General features: G+C 47.0%; 1 pseudogene; it reads right to left on the reverse strand.

The window, feature by feature from the left end:
• Positions 1–1464: 1464 nt before the first annotated feature.
• LOC135275086 (small ribosomal subunit protein eS7-like) lies at positions 1465–2520 on the reverse strand (annotated as a pseudogene).
• Between the last annotated feature and the right edge of the window lie 5309 nt (positions 2521–7829).

The raw sequence follows: 7829 nt of genomic DNA on the forward strand, positions 1-7829 counted from the left end.
GGGCTTGCACAGGGAGGCCTGACATGCAAGTGACAGATACTCTAAAATCCTAGACTTCACCACTATACAATTCTTCCATGTCTCCAAAAAACACTTGTACCCCTCAAGCTATTGAAATGAAAAAAAAACTTAAAAATAAATTTTTGGGCTGGGTGTAGTGGCTGGGGTAACACCTGTTATCCCAGCACTTTGGGAGGCTGAGGTGGGTGGATCACCTGAGGTCAGGAGTTTGAGACCAGCCTGGCCAACATGGTAAAACTTCATCTCTACTAAAAATACAAAATTTAACTAAGCATGGTGGTGTGCACCTGTAATTCCAGCTACTCAGGAGGCTGAGGCAGGAGAATCACCTGAAGGGTGGAGGCGGCGGGGTGCAGAGGTTGCAGTGAGCCGAGATCACACCACTGCACTCCAGCCTGGGCATCAGAGCAAGACTCTGTCTCAAAAAATAAATAAATAAATAATTTTTAAAAGAAGAGGAAAAATGAATTAGCAGAGCCACACAGTGTAAGAAGCTAATCAGATCTATTCAGCTAGAAAAGCAATTTTGCACAATTGTGTCCATTTTCCCCTCAAGGAGTTTCATACCTTGATGCAAATGGGGAGATTTCGGGGAAAGTGTAATTTCATGTTAATTTGCATATCTGACCATGGAGGGGTATGTGAGATGTGCCTTCTTTTCTATGGCATAGATAAGACAGTGGCACTCTGGAGGCTCAAAGGGAAGCTTCCTCCCCAAAAGCCATCCCCTACATAACCCTAAAACAAAAATGGCACATCTCAGAAGGATCTTGGAGGTGTCGTTGGAAGGCTGAAACCTGCAGCTGCGATTATGCTTGCATTCCCTGACATGCAGTAGGTGCCCATAAACACCTGACGGCTGGATGAATTAACAAGCTCTTTATTCAGTGGTCCAACCCCAAACCTGCATCCCTCCAACAGTCCTTCCGTATCCATCTAGGTGAGGGGGGCGGGGTTGTTGATGGAAATAGGCAAGAACCAAATTTGCAAACTCCCCTGCTGGCCTCACAATAATTCATGCTCATCTGCGTCTAATAAAATATGGAAACAATTTTACAGGAACATTTTGTGCTTTAGCGATTCATTTAACTCTTTCCTCCAGGGGGCACGTCGTCTATCCTCATCCAGATGTGTGGGAAGTTCCGCGAATAAATCTGCAAATATCTTAAGAAGAGATGCTCCTCTCCCCACCGGGAGCCCAACTCTAGTGAAGAAAAGCTTGAAAGTGAACACCAACCAAGCTTATCTTGGCCTCCTTTCCCACCCGTGGTTTCGTGCCCGTGTCTGTCCCACTGCTGAAGTGACCTGAAATTGCTGGAGGAGGTGAGTGCTGAAGTCAATGTCCTCTAGAGTCAAATTCACCCCCTTACTTGGCAGGGCCTCCAAGAGATGAGCTGCTGTCCACCCCATCAGCCCTCAACACCAGACCACCAGGAAGGACACTCACTCAGGTGCCACAGCGGCTGCCACCGTCTCCCCAGACACCACGAACAGCCCCTTCACTGTTCCCGGCTGTGTCCGACTCTGTGAGCTGCCCCCAAACTCCTTGCAGATTTAAGAACGGATGAATAAAAATGATCAACACCTGCCCCGAGCTGCCTGCCTATCGTTCCATTCACGTCCTGATTTTCTGGGTCACCAATTTTTTTTAATTAAACTTTTCATTTTCAGATGATTGTAAATTCACATGCGGTTGTAAGAAATGATACAGCAAGAGCTCATGAATCCCTTACCTGATTTCCCCCGAGCAGTAGCTGTCAGGCCTCCATGTGCAAGCCGGAACCCAGAAAGTCTAAAGTCCTGCCTGCCTTGGCTGATCACCCCCCCACCCCAACCTGCGTTCGCCATTATCCCTCATGGCCCAGCGGAGCTTCCCCTGGCCATTAAGCTGCTGCTTTTTTTTTTTTTTTTTAATTTTGTTTAGTCATTCTGTTTACAATTGAAACTGGGAATTCAGAATTAACATCTTTGCCCTTGAGCTTCTTATAGACACCAGAAAAAGTTTCAACCTTGTGTTCCACATAGTTCTGCTGTGCTTTGTCCAAATGAACCTTTATGAGCCGGCTGCCATCCAGTTTCACGCGGATTCTCTTGCCCACAATTTCTCTTGGGAAGAGCAGGTCCTCGAGGATTGCATCGTGCACAGCGGTCAGTGTACGGCTCCTGGGGCGCTTTTGCTTATTTTTTGTATGGCGTTTTCGAGTTGGCTTAGGCTGTAAAGACAACATGCTTCCCACTGAACTTTTTCTCCGATTCACGTACTAACCAGACTTGGATTTTCTGGAAAGATTTTAGTTGAAGAACGGGAACGAAGATTATGATAGCTTTCCGGCCACCACCAACTTCAATTTCCTTGGCTGCTGTAATATTCAGCTCCCTGAGCTGAGCCTTGAGGTCCGTGCTCACCTCCAGCTCCAGAAGAGCCTGGGAGATGCCGGACTCGAACTCATCTGGCTTCTCACCACTGGGCTCCACGATCTTGGCGCTCGAACTGAACATGGTTTTCTCCTTGGTGAGCACAGACTTAGGAAAAAGCCGGACATTAAGCTTCTAAACCCACCCTGCCAACTTAACTGTTATTATGATAATGCAAATAGTCCTCACCCCACCCTGCCATCTTAACTACTCTTGCACCTTCCCCCACCCGCCACTGTAACTGAACTTATAGTAATGGCTACTCCTTGCCCCACCCCCACCACCGTAACTAATCTTACTCCGTAACATCCCTGCCCCCTCCCCAAAAGATTTTCCCCAACCTATAAAGCCAACTCCTATCTCATTGCCCTTCGCTAATGCCCTTTTCCGCCTTAGCCCACCTGCACCCAGGTGAATAAACAGCCATATGGCTCACACAAAGCCTGTTTGGCGGGGTGGCGGGGGGAGTCTCTTCATTCAAAGCTCATGTTTTAAGAGTAGCATCTTGCAAAACTATAGTACAATATTAGGTCACCAATTTTTTTTTTTTTTTTTGAGACGGAGTCTTGCTCTGTTGCCCAGGCTGGAGTGCACTGGTGCAATCTCAGCTCACTGCAACCTCCACTTCCCAGGTTCAAGCAATTCTCCTGCCTCAGCCTCCCAAGTAGCTGGGATTACATGGCCCTGCCACCATCCCAACTAATGTTTTTGTATTTTTAGTAGAGACGGGGTTTCACCATGTTGGCCAGGCTAGTCTCCAACTCCTGACACCATCTGAGCCCAGCCATCTTCTTCTTCTTTTTTTTTTTTTTTTTTTTGAGACAGTCTTGCTTCTGTCGCCCAGCCTGGAGTGCAATGATGCAATCTCGGCTCACTGCAACCTCTGCCTCCCAGGTTCAAGTGATTCTTCGCTTCAGCCTCCCGAGTACCTGGAATTACAGGTGCCCACCATCATGCCCAGCTGATTTTGTATTTTTATTAGAGACGGGGTTTTGCCAAGTTGGCCAGGCTGGTCTCAAATTCCTGACCTCAGGTGATCTGCCCGCCTTGGCCTCCCAAAGTGCTGGGATTACAGGTGTGAGTCACCACTCCCAGCCCAATTTTTTTTGTTTTTTTTAGGAGACAGAGCCTCACTCTGTCGCCCAGGCTGGAGTGCAGTGGCATAATCATAGCTCACTGCAGCCTCTACCTCCTGGGCTCAAGTGATCCTCCTGCCTCAGCCTTCCAAGTAGCTGGTACTACAGGCACGCACCACCATGCTCGGCTAATTTTTTTTTAATTTTTGTAGAAATGGGGTATTTCCCTGTTGCCCAGGCTGGTCTCAAACTCCTGGCCTTAATCGATCCTCTTACCTTGGCTTCCCAAAGTATTGGGATTACAGGCATGAGCCACCATGCCTGGCTGGTAAGCAATTTTTTTAATGTAATATCCCATCCCTATTTTGTAATATTTGATAGGAAGTTTATTTTCATCAAACAGATAATTGACCCCTCTTGCCCACTCCAAAATCGGTTTAACTTGTTTACCTGATATTTCCCATCTGGATAAAGGACACTCATTCCCCGAGTCCCAGACCCACATTCAGGAGTGATTCCTCTCTCTTCCCTGCATTCTCCCACCCAAATCCAAACTATCAGCCAGTCTTAAGGATCCTAGCCTAAAAGTTCCGAATTCACCCACTTCTCACATCCTCTTCCACACCCACTGGCCCTGCCCTTTAGCAGAATTGCCTGTGTCACTTCTGGGGCCCAGTGAAAAATGAACACAGGGACCCCCCTGTTCAAAAATTATTAAGAATTTCAAACCAGGCATGGTGGCTTCAACCCAGGAATTCAAGACCAGCCTGGTTTGGCTGAGCACGGTGGCTCATACCTATAATCCCAGCACTTTGGGAGGCCGAGTTGGGAAGATAACCTGAGGTCAGGAGTTAGTTGGCCACCAGCCTGGCCAATGTGGCAAAACCCCATCTCTACTAAAAATACAAAAATGAGGCCAGGCGTGGTGGCTCACTCCTGTAATCCCAGCACTTTGGGAGGCCAAGGCAGATGGATTATTAGGTTGTGTTTTCGAGACCAGTCTGGCCAACATAGTAAAACCCCGTCTTTTTACTAAAAATACAAAAAATTAGCCTGGCATAGTGGCGGGCACCTGTAATCTCAGCTACTCAGGAGGCTGAGAAAGGAGAATCACTTGAACCCGGGAGGTGGAGGTTGCAGTGAGCCGAGATCGCGCCACTGCACTCCAGCCTGGGCAACAGAGAAAGAGATCCTGTCTCTAAAAAAATTAAAAGAATTCAATATGGCAGCAGCCAAGCATTAATCCAGCCCAGGGATTAATGCTTCTAAGTGCAGAGCTCTGTGAATTACACAGGTCCCACACACATGAAGCCGGCCCTGCCCCTCCAAGACCACCAGGAACACGCTGACAGCTGAACAAAGTGGGTTTATTGATGCGATGCCAGAAGCGTGCACAGATCTTGGGAAACCCGAGGCATCTCCGTAAGGACGTGTTTAGGATTCATGCTGGTGGTGTATGTTTTGGAAAATAGCTCAAGGAAGCAAGGCTTTGCTCTGGATTGCATGCTGTTAAAAACCAGGCCATCTCACAATTGAGCATCCTTTTTTTTTTTTTTTTTTCATTTAATTTTATTTTAGATTCTGGGATACATGTGCAGAACATGCAGGTTTGTTACACAGGTAAACGTATGCCATGGTGGTTTTCTGCACCTATCACCCATAGGTATTAAGCCTGGCATGCATTAGCGGTTTATCCTGGTGCTCTCCCTCCCCCACCCCTGAGCAGGCCCCAGTGTGTGCTGTTCCCCTCCCTGTGTCCATGTGTTCTCATTGTTCAGCTCCCACTTCTAAGTGAGAAATGCGGTGCTTGGCTTTCTGTTCCTGTGTTAGTTTGCTGAGGATAATGGCTTCCAGCTCCATCCATGTCCCTGCAAAGGATATAATCTCATTTCTTTTTATGGCTGTGTAGTATTCCATAGTGTATATGTAGCACATTTTCTTCGTCCAGTCTACCATTGATGGATATTTGGGTTGATTCTATGTCTTTGCTATTGTGAAGAGTGCTGCAATGAACATATGTATGTATATATCTTTATAATAGAATGATTTCTATTTCTTTGGGAATATACCTAGTAATGGGATTGCTGGGTCAAATGGTATTTCTGGTTGTAGGTCTTTGAGGAATTGCCACACTGTCTTCCACAATGGCTGAACTAATTTACACTCCCACCAACAGTGTAAAAGCATTCCTATTTCTCCACAGCCTCAACGGCATCTGCTGTTTCTTGGCTTTTTAGTAATCGCCATTCTGACTGGCATGAGATGGTATCCACAATTGAGTATCTTGATAATTTTTTTTTTTTTTTTTGAGACTGGGTCTTGCTCTGTTACCCAGGCTGGAGTGCAGAGCCACAATTACAGCTCACTGCAGCCTCAACCTCCTGGGCTCAAGCGATCCTCCTGCCTTAGCCTCCCAGAGCACTGGGAGTACAGGCGTGAGCCGCCTCACCTGATCATCTTGATCATTCTCATCTAGAAGGTGAGAAAATTGAGCAAGCCTAGAATTGTGATTATTTATTTACTTTCATTTTATTTTGAGACAGAGTTTTGCTCTTGTTGAGTGCAATGGCGCTATCTTGGCTCACTGCAACCTCCACCTCCTGGGTTCAAGCAATTCTCCTGCCTCAGCCTCCTGAAGTAGCTGGGATTACAGGCACCACCATGCCCAGCTAATTTTTTTTTCTTTGGATTTTTAGTTTAGACAGGGTTTCACCATGTTGGCCAGGCTGAACTTAAACTCCTGACTTCAGGTGATCCACCCGCCTTGGACTCTGAAAGTGCTGGAATTATAGGCATGAGTCACCATACCTGGCCTGTATTTTTATTTTTATCTATTTATTTATTTTTTTAGACAGAATCTCACTCTGTTGCCCAGACTGGAGTGCAGTAGCACGATCTCAGCTCACTGCAACCTCCACTTCCCAGATTTAAGTGATCCTCCCACCTCAGCCTCTCCAGTAGCTAGGATTACAGGTGTGCACCACCACACTAAGCTAATTTTTGTATTTTTAGTAGAGACAGGGTTTCAATTCACCATGTTGGCCAGGCTGGTCTCAAACTCCAGACCTCAAGTGACCCACTCTCTTAGGCCTCCCAAAGTGCTGGGATTACAGGCGTGAGCCACCATGCTCAGCCCATTTTTAGTTTTTTGAGCCAGGATCTCATTCTGTCACCCAGGCTAGAGTACAGAGGCATGATCATGGCTCACCGCAGACCCTTGACCTCCTGGACTCAAGCTATCCTCCTACCTCAGCCTCCCGAGTACCTGAGACTACAGGCACACGCCACCATGCCGGGCTAATTTTTTGCATTTTTTGTAGAGATGAGGTCTCGCCATGTTGCTTAGGCTTCATTGGTTAAAAAAAAAAAAAAGGAAAGAAAAATTCAAAGACTCAGTCTCTCCTGTCAGCCACAATGGGGCATGTTTGGTTAATTCTGTGGTTAATGCTGTCCATATTTTATCAGTTTTCAGACATCATTTCGGGGGAGGAGGGGTCTGACTACTGTCTCGATTCGTCACAGCCACAGAGTGGCCTTGCCTGACGCTGATGATCTGTGAAACCATTTACATCTAACAGGAGAATATCTGAGCCCAGACGTGAGAGTGCAGGAGGCTGTGACACTTTTCTCTTTCTCACCATCATCCCTGGCCCAGCTTCCTGCAACGGCCCCATCCCCCACCTCCCCACTTTGGCCTAATCTCCATACAGCAGCCAGCGTGGTCTGTTACAGCAGCAGTGAGATCAAGCCAGTCCTCTTCATAAATTACCAGTAATTTCTGTTGCAGATTAAACTGTGCCTCCCAGAAAAGATGTGGCCAAGTCCTGACCTCTGGTGTCTGTGAAGGTGACCTTATTTGGAAACAGAGTCTTTGATTCAATAGGGTCTTAATCATTAAGTTAAGGATCTTGAGATGATAACATATTGATTTGGGCCCTACATCCAAGGATTGGTGTCTTTTTTTGAGACAGAGTCTCTCTATGTCACCCTGGCTGGAGAGTGCAGTGGCGTGATCTCGGCTCACTGCAACCTCCACCTCCCGGGTTCAAGCAATTCTCCTTCCTCTGCCTCTCAAGTAGCTGGGATTACAGTCGTGTGCTACCATGCCCGGCTAATTTTTGTATTTTTAGTAGAGACAGAGTTTTACCAAGTTGGCCAGGCTGGTCTCTAACTTCTGACCTCAGGTGATCCACCCACCTCAGCCTCCCAAAGTGCTGAGATTACAGGTGTGAGCCACCACACCCAGCCTTGTGTCTTTTTAAGAAGAGAAGATGGGCTGGGCACAGTGGCTCATACCTATAATCCCGGCACTTTGGG

This window comes from Aotus nancymaae, unplaced genomic scaffold (genome assembly GCF_030222135.1).
Source record: "Aotus nancymaae isolate 86718 unplaced genomic scaffold, 86718_ANA_hifiasm-v0.15.2.pri h1tg000015l_0, whole genome shotgun sequence".
NCBI classification, from domain to species: Eukaryota; Metazoa; Chordata; class Mammalia; order Primates; family Aotidae; genus Aotus; species Aotus nancymaae.